Source organism: Triturus cristatus, chromosome 5_2 (genome assembly GCF_964204655.1).
Source record: "Triturus cristatus chromosome 5_2, aTriCri1.1, whole genome shotgun sequence".
NCBI classification, from domain to species: domain Eukaryota; kingdom Metazoa; phylum Chordata; class Amphibia; order Caudata; family Salamandridae; genus Triturus; species Triturus cristatus.
In genome coordinates, this window is record NC_140588.1 from 552,838,556 (window position 1) to 552,858,933 (window position 20,378).

Genomic DNA, 20,378 nt, shown 5'->3' on the forward strand with positions numbered 1-20,378 from the left:
TGATTTTCTCAAACGCATTTCAGATGGGTGATTCACAGCATCACTTTTTTAAGCTTTCCCGCTATTGATAAGGCGAAAATAACACATTTTGAATGAGAAGTTTTCTTCAATCAAACATAGAGGAACCCAAATGATGATCTCATTCAGCTAGTAAAAATGTTGTTTTATATTAGTATGGAAATCGTGAAAAGAAAATGTTTTTCATGCTGATTTACAACAGTTGATCTCCAATCGTAAAATATAAGCTTTTGGTCGGAGGCATCACAGGTACTGATCAAATTCTAATTTTTGAACATTGTTCACAAATCATATGATATGCTTTATATACATAAACTGTATTGTTGGATCAATACTGAGTAAAAAGTGACTATCTCAATTTCAGGACATATAAAAGAGAAAGAAGTAGAAACTCATGTTTCAAATGCTGAGAGGCAACAACTCTTCATGATTTTCACCTCCACTAATTATATTTATTGTTATAATCTATATGTTTATATTTTCCTATAAATATACAGAGACATATAGCTATATATACAGAGATACATATGTACAGGTTGATTTTTACATGTTTATAAGTAAATGTGATGTTGTTCCAAATAAAACTTCTAAGAACTGAATGGAAAAGAAAATTGTAAAGTTCAGATAAGTCCCACTGAAATTTGTACTCAGATCCCTGTTTTCAGAGTCCAGAGTGCTAACCATGACACCATCCACCCTCCCGTACCAGGGTGAGCTTTCCATTTTGACAGAAGAGATTTGCCTCAGGGGGCAACTTATCTTTCATTGAAAAATATTATCTCACATAAAAACCACTGTTCAACAGAGTTATAACGTTATTTGAGTCTTTTGGGCAACATCCTTCCCCAACATAGTTCAATATGCAAACGTTTACCAGAATAGGAAAGCAATCCAATTCAGTTTCTCTTAGACAGTAGAATATTAAAAACTTTGACATTTCCACATTCCTGCAGCAGTTTATGCTCCTTTCACATAGGAGGTTCCATGGTGTAATGGTTAGCACTTTGGACTTTGAATCCAATGATCCGAGTTCAAATCGCGGTGGGACCATTTTATGACTCTTGACCAAATCATTTTCTTTCAAGTGTATTCATTAATATCACATATCTAATACCGGTAGGGTGAACAATTAATTTATTGATTATACTCTAAAAGTTTATTAGATGTGAGCAAATAATAGAAATTTTTCAATACCTGGAAACTAAATGGCTCAAAATAATGAGAGATTTTACAAACTCACTCTGGTTTCTCAAACTCATCACAGGGGCCTGATGCAAGACATTACTTTTTAAAATCTTACTGTTATTGTTAAGGCGAACAAGGAACTTTTTCATTGCAAAACATTCATTAAAACAAAACTTGAGGAGTCAAACTTTGTATTACGGGGACCGAAGATGTGCAGTTTGAATAATAATCTTGAAATTCAGACGTACAAAGATTTTACACACTGATTTTCAACAGTAAATCCACAACCAAAAAAGTTGAATCTTTTGAAAGACATGTCAAAGGTGTGAATCTGAAATTCACTTTTAAAGACATTCACAATGAAATGCACTGTGTAAGTCCAGCATGTTGTCAGCTAAGAAATCAGCAAAAATGAACTATCTCATTACTGGCCATATAGATGAGAAAGGAAAATAAACTCATGTTTACAATGTGGATGTGAAAGAACAGTTTCTAGGTTCAGCTTCAATATTTATGTTAATGAATAATTGATATGTTCATATTGTCTAACAGGTATCTAGACGGATAAAGCTATGTATGCATCTATACATACTTATGCGTTCATACGCATCAGTATAAAACATTGATATTATGTTTTTTCTAGACCAAATTCAAAAAAATGAGTTAAACAGTGAATCTCATAATTGTAGTAGGTCCCACCGAGATTTGAACTCGGATCGCTGGATTCAGAGTCCAGAGTGCTAACCATTACACCATGGAACCCTCTCACACAAGAGTGACTTTTCCATTGAGACAAAAGAGAGCGCATCAGTGATGGCCTTCTCTTATATTGATAAAAAGATATCTCATTTGAATGGTCATAGTGGATAGAGCTTTAATGTGATTTGATTCTTTTCAGCTATATTCTCTATAAAAGTGTTAAATATTCAAATGTTTATTTGAATATAAAAGTTATATCACACTGTTCATCTTTGCCTGTAGCATAATAAAACAGTCTACATTTCCAGACTACTGAAGCAATGTCTCTGTCTCCTGCATGGGTGGCTCCATAGAGCAATGGTTGGCAATTTGGACTTTGCATCCAATGATCCGATTTGAAACCTTGGAGGGACTTTTTTTATTACTCTTGAGCTTTTCCATTTCTTCATCTTTGTTCATTGATAGCTCAAATCCAACACCAGTAGGTTGAAAGAGTCAATTATTGAATGCTTTCAAAATGTCCATCAGCTTGAACAAGTTACATCAATACAAACTTTAAAATACTTTGACATCAAATTTCTTCACAAAGTAGTTAGCCATTATAAAATCATATTCTGATTTTCTCAAACGCATTTCAGATGGGTGATTCACAGCATCACTTTTTTAAGCTTTCCCGCTATTGATAAGGCGAAAATAACACATTTTGAATGAGAAGTTTTCTTCAATCAAACATAGAGGAACCCAAATGATGATCTCATTCAGCTAGTAAAAATGTTGTTTTATATTAGTATGGAAATCGTGAAAAGAAAATGTTTTTCATGCTGATTTACAACAGTTGATCTCCAATCGTAAAATATAAGCTTTTGGTCGGAGGCATCACAGGTACTGATCAAATTCTAATTTTTGAACATTGTTCACAAATCATATGATATGCTTTATATACATAAACTGTATTGTTGGATCAATACTGAGTAAAAAGTGACTATCTCAATTTCTGGACATATAAAAGAGAAAGAAGTAGAAACTCATGTTTCAAATGCTGAGAGGCAACAACTGTTCATGATTTTCACCTCCACTAATTATATTTATTTTTATAATCTATATGTTTATATTTTCCTATAAATATACAGAGACATCTAGCTATATATACAGAGATACATATGTACAGGTTGATTTTTACATGTTTATAAGTAAATGTGATGTTGTTCCAAATAAAACTTCTAAGAACTGAATGGAAAAGAAAATTGTAAAGTTCAGATAAGTCCCACTGAAATTTGTACTCAGATCCCTGTTTTCAGAGTCCAGAGTGCTAACCATGACACCATCCACCCTCCCGTACCAGGGTGAGCTTTCCATTTTGACAGAAGAGATTTGCCTCAGGGGGCAACTTATCTTTCATTGAAAAATATTATCTCACATAAAAACCACTGTTCAACAGAGTTATAACGTTATTTGAGTCTTTTGGGCAACATCCTTCCCCAACATAGTTCAATATGCAAAAGTTTACCAGAATAGGAAAGCAATCCAATTCAGTTTCTCTTTGACAGTAGAATATTAAAAACTTTGACATTTCCACATTCCTGCAGCAGTTTATGTTCCTTTCACATAGGAGGTTCCATGGTGTAATGGTTAGCACTTTGGACTTTGAATCCAATGATCCGAGTTCAAATCTTGGTGGGACCATTTTATGACTCTTGACCAAATCATTTTCTTTCAAGTGTATTCATTAATATCACATATCTAATACCGGTAGGGTGAACAATTAATTTATTGATTATACTCTAAAAGTTTATTAGATGTGAGCAAATAATAGAAATTTTACAATACCTGGAAACTAAATGGCTCAAAATAATGAGAGATTTTACAAACTCACTCTGGTTTCTCAAACTCATCACAGGGGCCTGATGCAAGACATTACTTTTTAAAATCTTACTGTTATTGTTAAGGGGAGCAAGGAACTTTTTCATTGCAAAGCATTCATTAAAACAAAACTTGAGGAGTCAAACTTTGTATTAAGGGGACCGAAGATGTGCAGTTTGAATAATAATCTTGAAATTCAGACGTACAAAGATTTTACACACTGATTTTCAACAGTAAATCCACAACCAAAAAAGTTGAATCTTTTGAAAGACATGTCAAAGGTGTGAATCTGAAATTCACTTTTAAAGACATTCACAATGAAATGCACTGTGTAAGTCCAGCATGTTGTCAGCTAAGAAATCAGCAAAAATGAACTATCTCATTACTGGCCATATAGATGAGAAAGGAAAATAAACTCATGTTTACAATGTGGATGTGAAAGAACAGTTTCTAGGTTCAGCTTCAATATCTATGTTAATGAATAATTGATATGTTCATATTGTCTAACAGCTATCTAGACGGATAAAGCTATGTATGCATCTATACATACTTATGCGTTCATACACATCAGTATAAAACATTGATATTATGTTTTTTCTAGACCAAATTCTAAAAAATGAGTTAAACAGTGAATCTCATAATTGTAGTAGGTCCCACCGAGATTTGAACTCGGATCGCTGGATTCAGAGTCCAGAGTGCTAACCATTACACCATGGAACCCTCTCACACAAGAGTGACTTTTCCATTGAGACAAAAGAGAGCGCATCAGTGATGGCCTTCTCTTATATTGATAAAAAGATATCTCATTTGAATGGTCATAGTGGATAGAGCTTTAATGTGATTTGATTCTTTTCAGCTATATTCTCTATAAAAGTGTTAAATATTCAAATGTTTATCTGAATATAAAAGTTATATCACAATGTTCATCTTTGCCTGTAGCATAATAAAACAGTCTACATTTCCAGACTACTGAAGCAATGTCTCTGTCTCCTGCATGGGTGGCTCCATAGAGCAATGGTTGGCAATTTGGACTTTGCATCCAATGATCCGATTTGAAAACTTCGAGGGACATTTTTTATTACTCTTGAGCTTTTCCATTTCTTCATCTTTGTTCATTGATAGCTCAAATCCAACACCAGTAGGTTGAAAGAGTCAATTATTGAATGCTTTCAAAATGTCCATCAGCTTGAACAAGTTACATCAATACAAACTTTAAAATACTTTGACATCAAATTTCTTCACAAAGTAGTTAGCCATTATAAAATCATATTCTGATTTTCTCAAACGCATTTCAGATGGGTGATTCACAGCATCACTTTTTTAAGCTTTCCCGCTATTGATAAGGCGAAAATAGCACATTTTGAATGAGAAGTTTTCTTCAATCAAACATAGAGGAACCCAAATGATGATCTCATTCAGCTAGTAAAAATGTTGTTTTATATTAGTATGGAAATCGTGAAAAGAAAATGTTTTTCATGCTGATTTACAACAGTTGATCTCCAATCGTAAAATATAAGCTTTTGGTCGGAGGCATCACAGGTACTGATCAAATTCTAATTTTTGAACATTGTTCACAAATCATATGATATGCTTTATATACATAAACTGTATTGTTGGATCAATACTGAGTAAAAAGTGACTATCTCAATTTCAGGACATATAAAAGAGAAAGAAGTAGAAACTCATGTTTCAAATGCTGAGAGGCAACAACTGTTCATGATTTTCACCTCCACTAATTATATTTATTGTTATAATCTATATGTTTATATTTTCCTATAAATATACAGAGACATATAGCTATATATACAGAGATACATATGTACAGGTTGATTTTTACATGTTTATAAGTAAATGTGATGTTGTTCCAAATAAAACTTCTAAGAACTGATTGGAAAAGAAAATTGTAAAGTTCAGATAAGTCCCACTGAAATTTGTACTCAGATCCCTGTTTTCAGAGTCCAGAGTGCTAACCATGACACCATCCACCCTCCCGTACCAGGGTGAGCTTTCCATTTTGAAAGAAGAGATTTGCCTCAGGGGGCAACTTATCTTTCATTGAAAAATATTATCTCACATAAAAACCACTGTTCAACAGAGTTATAACGTTATTTGAGTCTTTTGGGCAACTTCCTTCCCCAACATAGTTCAATATGCAAAAGTTTACCAGAATAGGAAAGCAATCCAATTCAGTTTCTCTTAGACAGTAGAATATTAAAAACTTTGACATTTCCACATTCCTGCAGCAGTTTATGCTCCTTTCACATAGGAGGTTCCATGGTGTAATGGTTAGCACTTTGGACTTTGAATCCAATGATCCGAGTTCAAATCGCGGTGGGACCATTTTATGACTCTTGACCAAATCATTTTCTTTCAAGTGTATTCATTAATATCACATATCTAATACCGGTAGGGTGAACAATTAATTTATTGATTATACTCTAAAAGTTTATTAGATGTGAGCAAATAATAGAAATTTTTCAATACCTGGAAACTAAATGGCTCAAAATAATGAGAGATTTTACAAACTCACTCTGGTTTCTCAAACTCATCACAGGGGCCTGATGCAAGACATTACTTTTTAAAATCTTACTGTTATTGTTAAGGCGAACAAGGAACTTTTTCATTGCAAAACATTCATTAAAACAAAACTTGAGGAGTCAAACTTTGTATTACGGGGACCGAAGATGTGCAGTTTGAATAATAATCTTGAAATTCAGACGTACAAAGATTTTACACACTGATTTTCAACAGTAAATCCACAACCAAAAAAGTTGAATCTTTTGAAAGACATGTCAAAGGTGTGAATCTGAAATTCACTTTTAAAGACATTCACAATGAAATGCACTGTGTAAGTCCAGCATGTTGTCAGCTAAGAAATCAGCAAAAATGAACTATCTCATTACTGGCCATATAGATGAGAAAGGAAAATAAACTCATGTTTACAATGTGGATGTGAAAGAACAGTTTCTAGGTTCAGCTTCAATATTTATGTTAATGAATAATTGATATGTTCATATTGTCTAACAGGTATCTAGACGGATAAAGCTATGTATGCATCTATACATACTTATGCGTTCATACGCATCAGTATAAAACATTGATATTATGTTTTTTCTAGACCAAATTCAAAAAAATGAGTTAAACAGTGAATCTCATAATTGTAGTAGGTCCCACCGAGATTTGAACTCGGATCGCTGGATTCAGAGTCCAGAGTGCTAACCATTACACCATGGAACCCTCTCACACAAGAGTGACTTTTCCATTGAGACAAAAGAGAGCGCATCAGTGATGGCCTTCTCTTATATTGATAAAAAGATATCTCATTTGAATGGTCATAGTGGATAGAGCTTTAATGTGATTTGATTCTTTTCAGCTATATTCTCTATAAAAGTGTTAAATATTCAAATGTTTATTTGAATATAAAAGTTATATCACACTGTTCATCTTTGCCTGTAGCATAATAAAACAGTCTACATTTCCAGACTACTGAAGCAATGTCTCTGTCTCCTGCATGGGTGGCTCCATAGAGCAATGGTTGGCAATTTGGACTTTGCATCCAATGATCCGATTTGAAACCTTGGAGGGACTTTTTTTATTACTCTTGAGCTTTTCCATTTCTTCATCTTTGTTCATTGATAGCTCAAATCCAACACCAGTAGGTTGAAAGAGTCAATTATTGAATGCTTTCAAAATGTCCATCAGCTTGAACAAGTTACATCAATACAAACTTTAAAATACTTTGACATCAAATTTCTTCACAAAGTAGTTAGCCATTATAAAATCATATTCTGATTTTCTCAAACGCATTTCAGATGGGTGATTCACAGCATCACTTTTTTAAGCTTTCCCGCTATTGATAAGGCGAAAATAACACATTTTGAATGAGAAGTTTTCTTCAATCAAACATAGAGGAACCCAAATGATGATCTCATTCAGCTAGTAAAAATGTTGTTTTATATTAGTATGGAAATCGTGAAAAGAAAATGTTTTTCATGCTGATTTACAACAGTTGATCTCCAATCGTAAAATATAAGCTTTTGGTCGGAGGCATCACAGGTACTGATCAAATTCTAATTTTTGAACATTGTTCACAAATCATATGATATGCTTTATATACATAAACTGTATTGTTGGATCAATACTGAGTAAAAAGTGACTATCTCAATTTCTGGACATATAAAAGAGAAAGAATTAGAAACTCATGTTTCAAATGCTGAGAGGCAACAACTGTTCATGATTTTCACCTCCACTAATTATATTTATTTTTATAATCTATATGTTTATATTTTCCTATAAATATACAGAGACATCTAGCTATATATACAGAGATACATATGTACAGGTTGATTTTTACATGTTTATAAGTAAATGTGATGTTGTTCCAAATAAAACTTCTAAGAACTGAATGGAAAAGAAAATTGTAAAGTTCAGATAAGTCCCACTGAAATTTGTACTCAGATCCCTGTTTTCAGAGTCCAGAGTGCTAACCATGACACCATCCACCCTCCCGTACCAGGGTGAGCTTTCCATTTTGACAGAAGAGATTTGCCTCAGGGGGCAACTTATCTTTCATTGAAAAATATTATCTCACATAAAAACCACTGTTCAACAGAGTTATAACGTTATTTGAGTCTTTTGGGCAACATCCTTCCCCAACATAGTTCAATATGCAAAAGTTTACCAGAATAGGAAAGCAATCCAATTCAGTTTCTCTTTGACAGTAGAATATTAAAAACTTTGACATTTCCACATTCCTGCAGCAGTTTATGTTCCTTTCACATAGGAGGTTCCATGGTGTAATGGTTAGCACTTTGGACTTTGAATCCAATGATCCGAGTTCAAATCTTGGTGGGACCATTTTATGACTCTTGACCAAATCATTTTCTTTCAAGTGTATTCATTAATATCACATATCTAATACCGGTAGGGTGAACAATTAATTTATTGATTATACTCTAAAAGTTTATTAGATGTGAGCAAATAATAGAAATTTTACAATACCTGGAAACTAAATGGCTCAAAATAATGAGAGATTTTACAAACTCACTCTGGTTTCTCAAACTCATCACAGGGGCCTGATGCAAGACATTACTTTTTAAAATCTTACTGTTATTGTTAAGGGGAGCAAGGAACTTTTTCATTGCAAAGCATTCATTAAAACAAAACTTGAGGAGTCAAACTTTGTATTAAGGGGACCGAAGATGTGCAGTTTGAATAATAATCTTGAAATTCAGACGTACAAAGATTTTACACACTGATTTTCAACAGTAAATCCACAACCAAAAAAGTTGAATCTTTTGAAAGACATGTCAAAGGTGTGAATCTGAAATTCACTTTTAAAGACATTCACAATGAAATGCACTGTGTAAGTCCAGCATGTTGTCAGCTAAGAAATCAGCAAAAATGAACTATCTCATTACTGGCCATATAGATGAGAAAGGAAAATAAACTCATGTTTACAATGTGGATGTGAAAGAACAGTTTCTAGGTTCAGCTTCAATATCTATGTTAATGAATAATTGATATGTTCATATTGTCTAACAGCTATCTAGACGGATAAAGCTATGTATGCATCTATACATACTTATGCGTTCATACACATCAGTATAAAACATTGATATTATGTTTTTTCTAGACCAAATTCTAAAAAATGAGTTAAACAGTGAATCTCATAATTGTAGTAGGTCCCACCGAGATTTGAACTCGGATCGCTGGATTCAGAGTCCAGAGTGCTAACCATTACACCATGGAACCCTCTCACACAAGAGTGACTTTTCCATTGAGACAAAAGAGAGCGCATCAGTGATGGCCTTCTCTTATATTGATAAAAAGATATCTCATTTGAATGGTCATAGTGGATAGAGCTTTAATGTGATTTGATTCTTTTCAGCTATATTCTCTATAAAAGTGTTAAATATTCAAATGTTTATCTGAATATAAAAGTTATATCACAATGTTCATCTTTGCCTGTAGCATAATAAAACAGTCTACATTTCCAGACTACTGAAGCAATGTCTCTGTCTCCTGCATGGGTGGCTCCATAGAGCAATGGTTGGCAATTTGGACTTTGCATCCAATGATCCGATTTGAAAACTTCGAGGGACATTTTTTATTACTCTTGAGCTTTTCCATTTCTTCATCTTTGTTCATTGATAGCTCAAATCCAACACCAGTAGGTTGAAAGAGTCAATTATTGAATGCTTTCAAAATGTCCATCAGCTTGAACAAGTTACATCAATACAAACTTTAAAATACTTTGACATCAAATTTCTTCACAAAGTAGTTAGCCATTATAAAATCATATTCTGATTTTCTCAAACGCATTTCAGATGGGTGATTCACAGCATCACTTTTTTAAGCTTTCCCGCTATTGATAAGGCGAAAATAGCACATTTTGAATGAGAAGTTTTCTTCAATCAAACATAGAGGAACCCAAATGATGATCTCATTCAGCTAGTAAAAATGTTGTTTTATATTAGTATGGAAATCGTGAAAAGAAAATGTTTTTCATGCTGATTTACAACAGTTGATCTCCAATCGTAAAATATAAGCTTTTGGTCGGAGGCATCACAGGTACTGATCAAATTCTAATTTTTGAACATTGTTCACAAATCATATGATATGCTTTATATACATAAACTGTATTGTTGGATCAATACTGAGTAAAAAGTGACTATCTCAATTTCAGGACATATAAAAGAGAAAGAAGTAGAAACTCATGTTTCAAATGCTGAGAGGCAACAACTGTTCATGATTTTCACCTCCACTAATTATATTTATTGTTATAATCTATATGTTTATATTTTCCTATAAATATACAGAGACATATAGCTATATATACAGAGATACATATGTACAGGTTGATTTTTACATGTTTATAAGTAAATGTGATGTTGTTCCAAATAAAACTTCTAAGAACTGATTGGAAAAGAAAATTGTAAAGTTCAGATAAGTCCCACTGAAATTTGTACTCAGATCCCTGTTTTCAGAGTCCAGAGTGCTAACCATGACACCATCCACCCTCCCGTACCAGGGTGAGCTTTCCATTTTGAAAGAAGAGATTTGCCTCAGGGGGCAACTTATCTTTCATTGAAAAATATTATCTCACATAAAAACCACTGTTCAACAGAGTTATAACGTTATTTGAGTCTTTTGGGCAACTTCCTTCCCCAACATAGTTCAATATGCAAAAGTTTACCAGAATAGGAAAGCAATCCAATTCAGTTTCTCTTAGACAGTAGAATATTAAAAACTTTGACATTTCCACATTCCTGCAGCAGTTTATGCTCCTTTCACATAGGAGGTTCCATGGTGTAATGGTTAGCACTTTGGACTTTGAATCCAATGATCCGAGTTCAAATCGCGGTGGGACCATTTTATGACTCTTGACCAAATCATTTTCTTTCAAGTGTATTCATTAATATCACATATCTAATACCGGTAGGGTGAACAATTAATTTATTGATTATACTCTAAAAGTTTATTAGATGTGAGCAAATAATAGAAATTTTTCAATACCTGGAAACTAAATGGCTCAAAATAATGAGAGATTTTACAAACTCACTCTGGTTTCTCAAACTCATCACAGGGGCCTGATGCAAGACATTACTTTTTAAAATCTTACTGTTATTGTTAAGGCGAACAAGGAACTTTTTCATTGCAAAACATTCATTAAAACAAAACTTGAGGAGTCAAACTTTGTATTACGGGGACCGAAGATGTGCAGTTTGAATAATAATCTTGAAATTCAGACGTACAAAGATTTTACACACTGATTTTCAACAGTAAATCCACAACCAAAAAAGTTGAATCTTTTGAAAGACATGTCAAAGGTGTGAATCTGAAATTCACTTTTAAAGACATTCACAATGAAATGCACTGTGTAAGTCCAGCATGTTGTCAGCTAAGAAATCAGCAAAAATGAACTATCTCATTACTGGCCATATAGATGAGAAAGGAAAATAAACTCATGTTTACAATGTGGATGTGAAAGAACAGTTTCTAGGTTCAGCTTCAATATTTATGTTAATGAATAATTGATATGTTCATATTGTCTAACAGGTATCTAGACGGATAAAGCTATGTATGCATCTATACATACTTATGCGTTCATACGCATCAGTATAAAACATTGATATTATGTTTTTTCTAGACCAAATTCAAAAAAATGAGTTAAACAGTGAATCTCATAATTGTAGTAGGTCCCACCGAGATTTGAACTCGGATCGCTGGATTCAGAGTCCAGAGTGCTAACCATTACACCATGGAACCCTCTCACACAAGAGTGACTTTTCCATTGAGACAAAAGAGAGCGCATCAGTGATGGCCTTCTCTTATATTGATAAAAAGATATCTCATTTGAATGGTCATAGTGGATAGAGCTTTAATGTGATTTGATTCTTTTCAGCTATATTCTCTATAAAAGTGTTAAATATTCAAATGTTTATTTGAATATAAAAGTTATATCACACTGTTCATCTTTGCCTGTAGCATAATAAAACAGTCTACATTTCCAGACTACTGAAGCAATGTCTCTGTCTCCTGCATGGGTGGCTCCATAGAGCAATGGTTGGCAATTTGGACTTTGCATCCAATGATCCGATTTGAAACCTTGGAGGGACTTTTTTTATTACTCTTGAGCTTTTCCATTTCTTCATCTTTGTTCATTGATAGCTCAAATCCAACACCAGTAGGTTGAAAGAGTCAATTATTGAATGCTTTCAAAATGTCCATCAGCTTGAACAAGTTACATCAATACAAACTTTAAAATACTTTGACATCAAATTTCTTCACAAAGTAGTTAGCCATTATAAAATCATATTCTGATTTTCTCAAACGCATTTCAGATGGGTGATTCACAGCATCACTTTTTTAAGCTTTCCCGCTATTGATAAGGCGAAAATAACACATTTTGAATGAGAAGTTTTCTTCAATCAAACATAGAGGAACCCAAATGATGATCTCATTCAGCTAGTAAAAATGTTGTTTTATATTAGTATGGAAATCGTGAAAAGAAAATGTTTTTCATGCTGATTTACAACAGTTGATCTCCAATCGTAAAATATAAGCTTTTGGTCGGAGGCATCACAGGTACTGATCAAATTCTAATTTTTGAACATTGTTCACAAATCATATGATATGCTTTATATACATAAACTGTATTGTTGGATCAATACTGAGTAAAAAGTGACTATCTCAATTTCTGGACATATAAAAGAGAAAGAATTAGAAACTCATGTTTCAAATGCTGAGAGGCAACAACTGTTCATGATTTTCACCTCCACTAATTATATTTATTTTTATAATCTATATGTTTATATTTTCCTATAAATATACAGAGACATCTAGCTATATATACAGAGATACATATGTACAGGTTGATTTTTACATGTTTATAAGTAAATGTGATGTTGTTCCAAATAAAACTTCTAAGAACTGAATGGAAAAGAAAATTGTAAAGTTCAGATAAGTCCCACTGAAATTTGTACTCAGATCCCTGTTTTCAGAGTCCAGAGTGCTAACCATGACACCATCCACCCTCCCGTACCAGGGTGAGCTTTCCATTTTGACAGAAGAGATTTGCCTCAGGGGGCAACTTATCTTTCATTGAAAAATATTATCTCACATAAAAACCACTGTTCAACAGAGTTATAACGTTATTTGAGTCTTTTGGGCAACATCCTTCCCCAACATAGTTCAATATGCAAAAGTTTACCAGAATAGGAAAGCAATCCAATTCAGTTTCTCTTTGACAGTAGAATATTAAAAACTTTGACATTTCCACATTCCTGCAGCAGTTTATGTTCCTTTCACATAGGAGGTTCCATGGTGTAATGGTTAGCACTTTGGACTTTGAATCCAATGATCCGAGTTCAAATCTTGGTGGGACCATTTTATGACTCTTGACCAAATCATTTTCTTTCAAGTGTATTCATTAATATCACATATCTAATACCGGTAGGGTGAACAATTAATTTATTGATTATACTCTAAAAGTTTATTAGATGTGAGCAAATAATAGAAATTTTACAATACCTGGAAACTAAATGGCTCAAAATAATGAGAGATTTTACAAACTCACTCTGGTTTCTCAAACTCATCACAGGGGCCTGATGCAAGACATTACTTTTTAAAATCTTACTGTTATTGTTAAGGGGAGCAAGGAACTTTTTCATTGCAAAGCATTCATTAAAACAAAACTTGAGGAGTCAAACTTTGTATTAAGGGGACCGAAGATGTGCAGTTTGAATAATAATCTTGAAATTCAGACGTACAAAGATTTTACACACTGATTTTCAACAGTAAATCCACAACCAAAAAAGTTGAATCTTTTGAAAGACATGTCAAAGGTGTGAATCTGAAATTCACTTTTAAAGACATTCACAATGAAATGCACTGTGTAAGTCCAGCATGTTGTCAGCTAAGAAATCAGCAAAAATGAACTATCTCATTACTGGCCATATAGATGAGAAAGGAAAATAAACTCATGTTTACAATGTGGATGTGAAAGAACAGTTTCTAGGTTCAGCTTCAATATCTATGTTAATGAATAATTGATATGTTCATATTGTCTAACAGCTATCTAGACGGATAAAGCTATGTATGCATCTATACATACTTATGCGTTCATACACATCAGTATAAAACATTGATATTATGTTTTTTCTAGACCAAATTCTAAAAAATGAGTTAAACAGTGAATCTCATAATTGTAGTAGGTCCCACCGAGATTTGAACTCGGATCGCTGGATTCAGAGTCCAGAGTGCTAACCATTACACCATGGAACCCTCTCACACAAGAGTGACTTTTCCATTGAGACAAAAGAGAGCGCATCAGTGATGGCCTTCTCTTATATTGATAAAAAGATATCTCATTTGAATGGTCATAGTGGATAGAGCTTTAATGTGATTTGATTCTTTTCAGCTATATTCTCTATAAAAGTGTTAAATATTCAAATGTTTATCTGAATATAAAAGTTATATCACAATGTTCATCTTTGCCTGTAGCATAATAAAACAGTCTACATTTCCAGACTACTGAAGCAATGTCTCTGTCTCCTGCATGGGTGGCTCCATAGAGCAATGGTTGGCAATTTGGACTTTGCATCCAATGATCCGATTTGAAAACTTCGAGGGACATTTTTTATTACTCTTGAGCTTTTCCATTTCTTCATCTTTGTTCATTGATAGCTCAAATCCAACACCAGTAGGTTGAAAGAGTCAATTATTGAATGCTTTCAAAATGTCCATCAGCTTGAACAAGTTACATCAATACAAACTTTAAAATACTTTGACATCAAATTTCTTCACAAAGTAGTTAGCCATTATAAAATCATATTCTGATTTTCTCAAACGCATTTCAGATGGGTGATTCACAGCATCACTTTTTTAAGCTTTCCCGCTATTGATAAGGCGAAAATAGCACATTTTGAATGAGAAGTTTTCTTCAATCAAACATAGAGGAACCCAAATGATGATCTCATTCAGCTAGTAAAAATGTTGTTTTATATTAGTATGGAAATCGTGAAAAGAAAATGTTTTTCATGCTGATTTACAACAGTTGATCTCCAATCGTAAAATATAAGCTTTTGGTCGGAGGCATCACAGGTACTGATCAAATTCTAATTTTTGAACATTGTTCACAAATCATATGATATGCTTTATATACATAAACTGTATTGTTGGATCAATACTGAGTAAAAAGTGACTATCTCAATTTCAGGACATATAAAAGAGAAAGAAGTAGAAACTCATGTTTCAAATGCTGAGAGGCAACAACTGTTCATGATTTTCACCTCCACTAATTATATTTATTGTTATAATCTATATGTTTATATTTTCCTATAAATATACAGAGACATATAGCTATATATACAGAGATACATATGTACAGGTTGATTTTTACATGTTTATAAGTAAATGTGATGTTGTTCCAAATAAAACTTCTAAGAACTGATTGGAAAAGAAAATTGTAAAGTTCAGATAAGTCCCACTGAAATTTGTACTCAGATCCCTGTTTTCAGAGTCCAGAGTGCTAACCATGACACCATCCACCCTCCCGTACCAGGGTGAGCTTTCCATTTTGAAAGAAGAGATTTGCCTCAGGGGGCAACTTATCTTTCATTGAAAAATATTATCTCACATAAAAACCACTGTTCAACAGAGTTATAACGTTATTTGAGTCTTTTGGGCAACTTCCTTCCCCAACATAGTTCAATATGCAAAAGTTTACCAGAATAGGAAAGCAATCCAATTCAGTTTCTCTTAGACAGTAGAATATTAAAAACTTTGACATTTCCACATTCCTGCAGCAGTTTATGCTCCTTTCACATAGGAGGTTCCATGGTGTAATGGTTAGCACTTTGGACTTTGAATCCAATGATCCGAGTTCAAATCGCGGTGGGACCATTTTATGACTCTTGACCAAATCATTTTCTTTCAAGTGTATTCATTAATATCACATATCTAATACCGGTAGGGTGAACAATTAATTTATTGATTATACTCTAAAAGTTTATTAGATGTGAGCAAATAATAGAAATTTTTCAATACCTGGAAACTAAATGGCTCAAAATAATGAGAGATTTTACAAACTCACTCTGGTTTCTCAAACTCATCACAGGGGCCTGATGCAAGACATTACTTTTTAAAATCTTACTGTTATTGTTAAGGCGAACAAGGAACTTTTTCATTGCAAAACATTCATTAAAACAAAACTTGAGGAGTCAAACTTTGTATTACGGGGACCGAAGATGTGCAGTTTGAATAATAATCTTGAAATTCAGACGTACAAAGATTTTACACACTGATTTTCAACAGTAAATCCACAACCAAAAAAGTTGAATCTTTTGAAAGACATGTCAAAGGTGTGAATCTGAAATTCACTTTTAAAGACATTCACAATGAAATGCACTGTGTAAGTCCAGCATGTTGTCAGCTAAGAAATCAGCAAAAATGAACTATCTCATTACTGGCCATATAGATGAGAAAGGAAAATAAACTCATGTTTACAATGTGGATGTGAAAGAACAGTTTCTAGGTTCAGCTTCAATATTTATGTTAATGAATAATTGATATGTTCATATTGTCTAACAGGTATCTAGACGGATAAAGCTATGTATGCATCTATACATACTTATGCGTTCATACGCATCAGTATAAAACATTGATATTATGTTTTTTCTAGACCAAATTCAAAAAAATGAGTTAAACAGTGAATCTCATAATTGTAGTAGGTCCCACCGAGATTTGAACTCGGATCGCTGGATTCAGAGTCCAGAGTGCTAACCATTACACCATGGAACCCTCTCACACAAGAGTGACTTTTCCATTGAGACAAAAGAGAGCGCATCAGTGATGGCCTTCTCTTATATTGATAAAAAGATATCTCATTTGAATGGTCATAGTGGATAGAGCTTTAATGTGATTTGATTCTTTTCAGCTATATTCTCTATAAAAGTGTTAAATATTCAAATGTTTATTTGAATATAAAAGTTATATCACACTGTTCATCTTTGCCTGTAGCATAATAAAACAGTCTACATTTCCAGACTACTGAAGCAATGTCTCTGTCTCCTGCATGGGTGGCTCCATAGAGCAATGGTTGGCAATTTGGACTTTGCATCCAATGATCCGATTTGAAACCTTGGAGGGACTTTTTTTATTACTCTTGAGCTTTTCCATTTCTTCATCTTTGTTCATTGATAGCTCAAATCCAACACCAGTAGGTTGAAAGAGTCAATTATTGAATGCTTTCAAAATGTCCATCAGCTTGAACAAGTTACATCAATACAAACTTTAAAATACTTTGACATCAAATTTCTTCACAAAGTAGTTAGCCATTATAAAATCATATTCTGATTTTCTCAAACGCATTTCAGATGGGTGATTCACAGCATCACTTTTTTAAGCTTTCCCGCTATTGATAAGGCGAAAATAACACATTTTGAATGAGAAGTTTTCTTCAATCAAACATAGAGGAACCCAAATGATGATCTCATTCAGCTAGTAAAAATGTTGTTTTATATTAGTATGGAAATCGTGAAAAGAAAATGTTTTTCATGCTGATTTACAACAGTTGATCTCCAATCGTAAAATATAAGCTTTTGGTCGGAGGCATCACAGGTACTGATCAAATTCTAATTTTTGAACATTGTTCACAAATCATATGATATGCTTTATATACATAAACTGTATTGTTGGATCAATACTGAGTAAAAAGTGACTATCTCAATTTCTGGACATATAAAAGAGAAAGAATTAGAAACTCATGTTTCAAATGCTGAGAGGCAACAACTGTTCATGATTTTCACCTCCACTAATTATATTTATTTTTATAATCTATATGTTTATATTTTCCTATAAATATACAGAGACATCTAGCTATATATACAGAGATACATATGTACAGGTTGATTTTTACATGTTTATAAGTAAATGTGATGTTGTTCCAAATAAAACTTCTAAGAACTGAATGGAAAAGAAAATTGTAAAGTTCAGATAAGTCCCACTGAAATTTGTACTCAGATCCCTGTTTTCAGAGTCCAGAGTGCTAACCATGACACCATCCACCCTCCCGTACCAGGGTGAGCTTTCCATTTTGACAGAAGAGATTTGCCTCAGGGGGCAACTTATCTTTCATTGAAAAATATTATCTCACATAAAAACCACTGTTCAACAGAGTTATAACGTTATTTGAGTCTTTTGGGCAACATCCTTCCCCAACATAGTTCAATATGCAAAAGTTTACCAGAATAGGAAAGCAATCCAATTCAGTTTCTCTTTGACAGTAGAATATTAAAAACTTTGACATTTCCACATTCCTGCAGCAGTTTATGTTCCTTTCACATAGGAGGTTCCATGGTGTAATGGTTAGCACTTTGGACTTTGAATCCAATGATCCGAGTTCAAATCTTGGTGGGACCATTTTATGACTCTTGACCAAATCATTTTCTTTCAAGTGTATTCATTAATATCACATATCTAATACCGGTAGGGTGAACAATTAATTTATTGATTATACTCTAAAAGTTTATTAGATGGGAGCAAATAATAGAAATTTTACAATACCTGGAAACTAAATGGCTCAAAATAATGAGAGATTTTACAAACTCACTCTGGTTTCTCAAACTCATCACAGGGGCCTGATGCAAGACATTACTTTTTAAAATCTTACTGTTATTGTTAAGGGGAACAAGGAACTTTTTCATTGCAAAGCATTCATTAAAACAAAACTTGAGGAGTCAAACTTTGTATTAAGGGGACCGAAGATGTGCAGTTTGAATAATAATCTTGAAATTCAGACGTACAAAGATTTTACACACTGATTTTCAACAGTAAATCCACAACCAAAAAAGTTGAATCTTTTGAAAGACATGTCAAAGGTGTGAATCTGAAATTCACTTTTAAAGACATTCACAATGAAATGCACTGTGTAAGTCCAGCATGTTGTCAGCTAAGAAATCAGCAAAAATGAACTATCTCATTACTGGCCATATAGATGAGAAAGGAAAATAAACTCATGTTTACAATGTGGATGTGAAAGAACAGTTTCTAGGTTCAGCTTCAATATCTATGTTAATGAATAATTGATATGTTCATATTGTCTAACAGCTATCTAGACGGATAAAGCTATGTATGCATCTATACATACTTATGCGTTCATACGCATCAGTATAAAACATTGATATTATGTTTTTTCTAGACCAAATTCTAAAAAATGAGTTAAACAGTGAATCTCATAATTGTAGTAGGTCCCACCGAGATTTGAACTCGGATCGCTGGATTCAGAGTCCAGAGTGCTAACCATTACACCATGGAACCCTCTCACACAAGAGTGACTTTTCCATTGAGACAAAAGAGAGCGCATCAGTGATGGCCTTCTCTTATATTGATAAAAAGATATCTCATTTGAATGGTCATAGTGGATAGAGCTTTAATGTGATTTGATTCTTTTCAGCTATATTCTCTATAAAAGTGTTAAATATTCAAATGTTTATCTGAATATAAAAGTTATATCACAATGTTCATCTTTGCCTGTAGCATAATAAAACAGTCTACATTTCCAGACTACTGAAGCAATGTCTCTGTCTCCTGCATGGGTGGCTCCATAGAGCAATGGTTGGCAATTTGGACTTTGCATCCAATGATCCGATTTGAAAACTTCGAGGGACATTTTTTATTACTCTTGAGCTTTTCCATTTCTTCATCTTTGTTCATTGATAGCTCAAATCCAACACCAGTAGGTTGAAAGAGTCAATTATTGAATGCTTTCAAAATGTCCATCAGCTTGAACAAGTTACATCAATACAAACTTTAAAATACTTTGACATCAAATTTCTTCACAAAGTAGTTAGCCATTATAAAATCATATTCTGATTTTCTCAAACGCATTTCAGATGGGTGATTCACAGCATCACTTTTTTAAGCTTTCCCGCTATTGATAAGGCGAAAATAGCACATTTTGAATGAGAAGTTTTCTTCAATCAAACATAGAGGAACCCAAATGATGATCTCATTCAGCTAGTAAAAATGTTGTTTTATATTAGTATGGAAATCGTGAAAAGAAAATGTTTTTCATGCTGATTTACAACAGTTGATCTCCAATCGTAAAATAT

General features: G+C 33.3%; 8 non-coding genes across 8 annotated transcripts; all 8 read right to left on the reverse strand.

The window, feature by feature from the left end:
• Window positions 1-1,893: 1,893 nt before the first annotated feature.
• Window positions 1,894-1,965, reverse strand: TRNAQ-CUG (transfer RNA glutamine (anticodon CUG)). Its single transcript has one exon. It is a non-coding gene; the product is annotated as a tRNA-Gln (tRNA).
• Window positions 1,966-4,410: 2,445 nt separating this feature from the next.
• On the reverse strand, window positions 4,411-4,482 carry TRNAQ-CUG (transfer RNA glutamine (anticodon CUG)). The gene has a single exon. It is a non-coding gene; the product is annotated as a tRNA-Gln (tRNA).
• Window positions 4,483-6,927: 2,445 nt separating this feature from the next.
• On the reverse strand, window positions 6,928-6,999 carry TRNAQ-CUG (transfer RNA glutamine (anticodon CUG)). Its single transcript has one exon. It is a non-coding gene; the product is annotated as a tRNA-Gln (tRNA).
• A 2,445-nt stretch (window positions 7,000-9,444) lies between these two features.
• On the reverse strand, window positions 9,445-9,516 carry TRNAQ-CUG (transfer RNA glutamine (anticodon CUG)). The gene has a single exon. It is a non-coding gene; the product is annotated as a tRNA-Gln (tRNA).
• A 2,445-nt stretch (window positions 9,517-11,961) lies between these two features.
• TRNAQ-CUG (transfer RNA glutamine (anticodon CUG)) lies at window positions 11,962-12,033 on the reverse strand. Its single transcript has one exon. It is a non-coding gene; the product is annotated as a tRNA-Gln (tRNA).
• Window positions 12,034-14,478: 2,445 nt separating this feature from the next.
• TRNAQ-CUG (transfer RNA glutamine (anticodon CUG)) lies at window positions 14,479-14,550 on the reverse strand. The gene has a single exon. It is a non-coding gene; the product is annotated as a tRNA-Gln (tRNA).
• Window positions 14,551-16,995: 2,445 nt separating this feature from the next.
• TRNAQ-CUG (transfer RNA glutamine (anticodon CUG)) lies at window positions 16,996-17,067 on the reverse strand. Its single transcript has one exon. It is a non-coding gene; the product is annotated as a tRNA-Gln (tRNA).
• A 2,445-nt stretch (window positions 17,068-19,512) lies between these two features.
• Window positions 19,513-19,584, reverse strand: TRNAQ-CUG (transfer RNA glutamine (anticodon CUG)). Its single transcript has one exon. It is a non-coding gene; the product is annotated as a tRNA-Gln (tRNA).
• Between the last annotated feature and the right edge of the window lie 794 nt (window positions 19,585-20,378).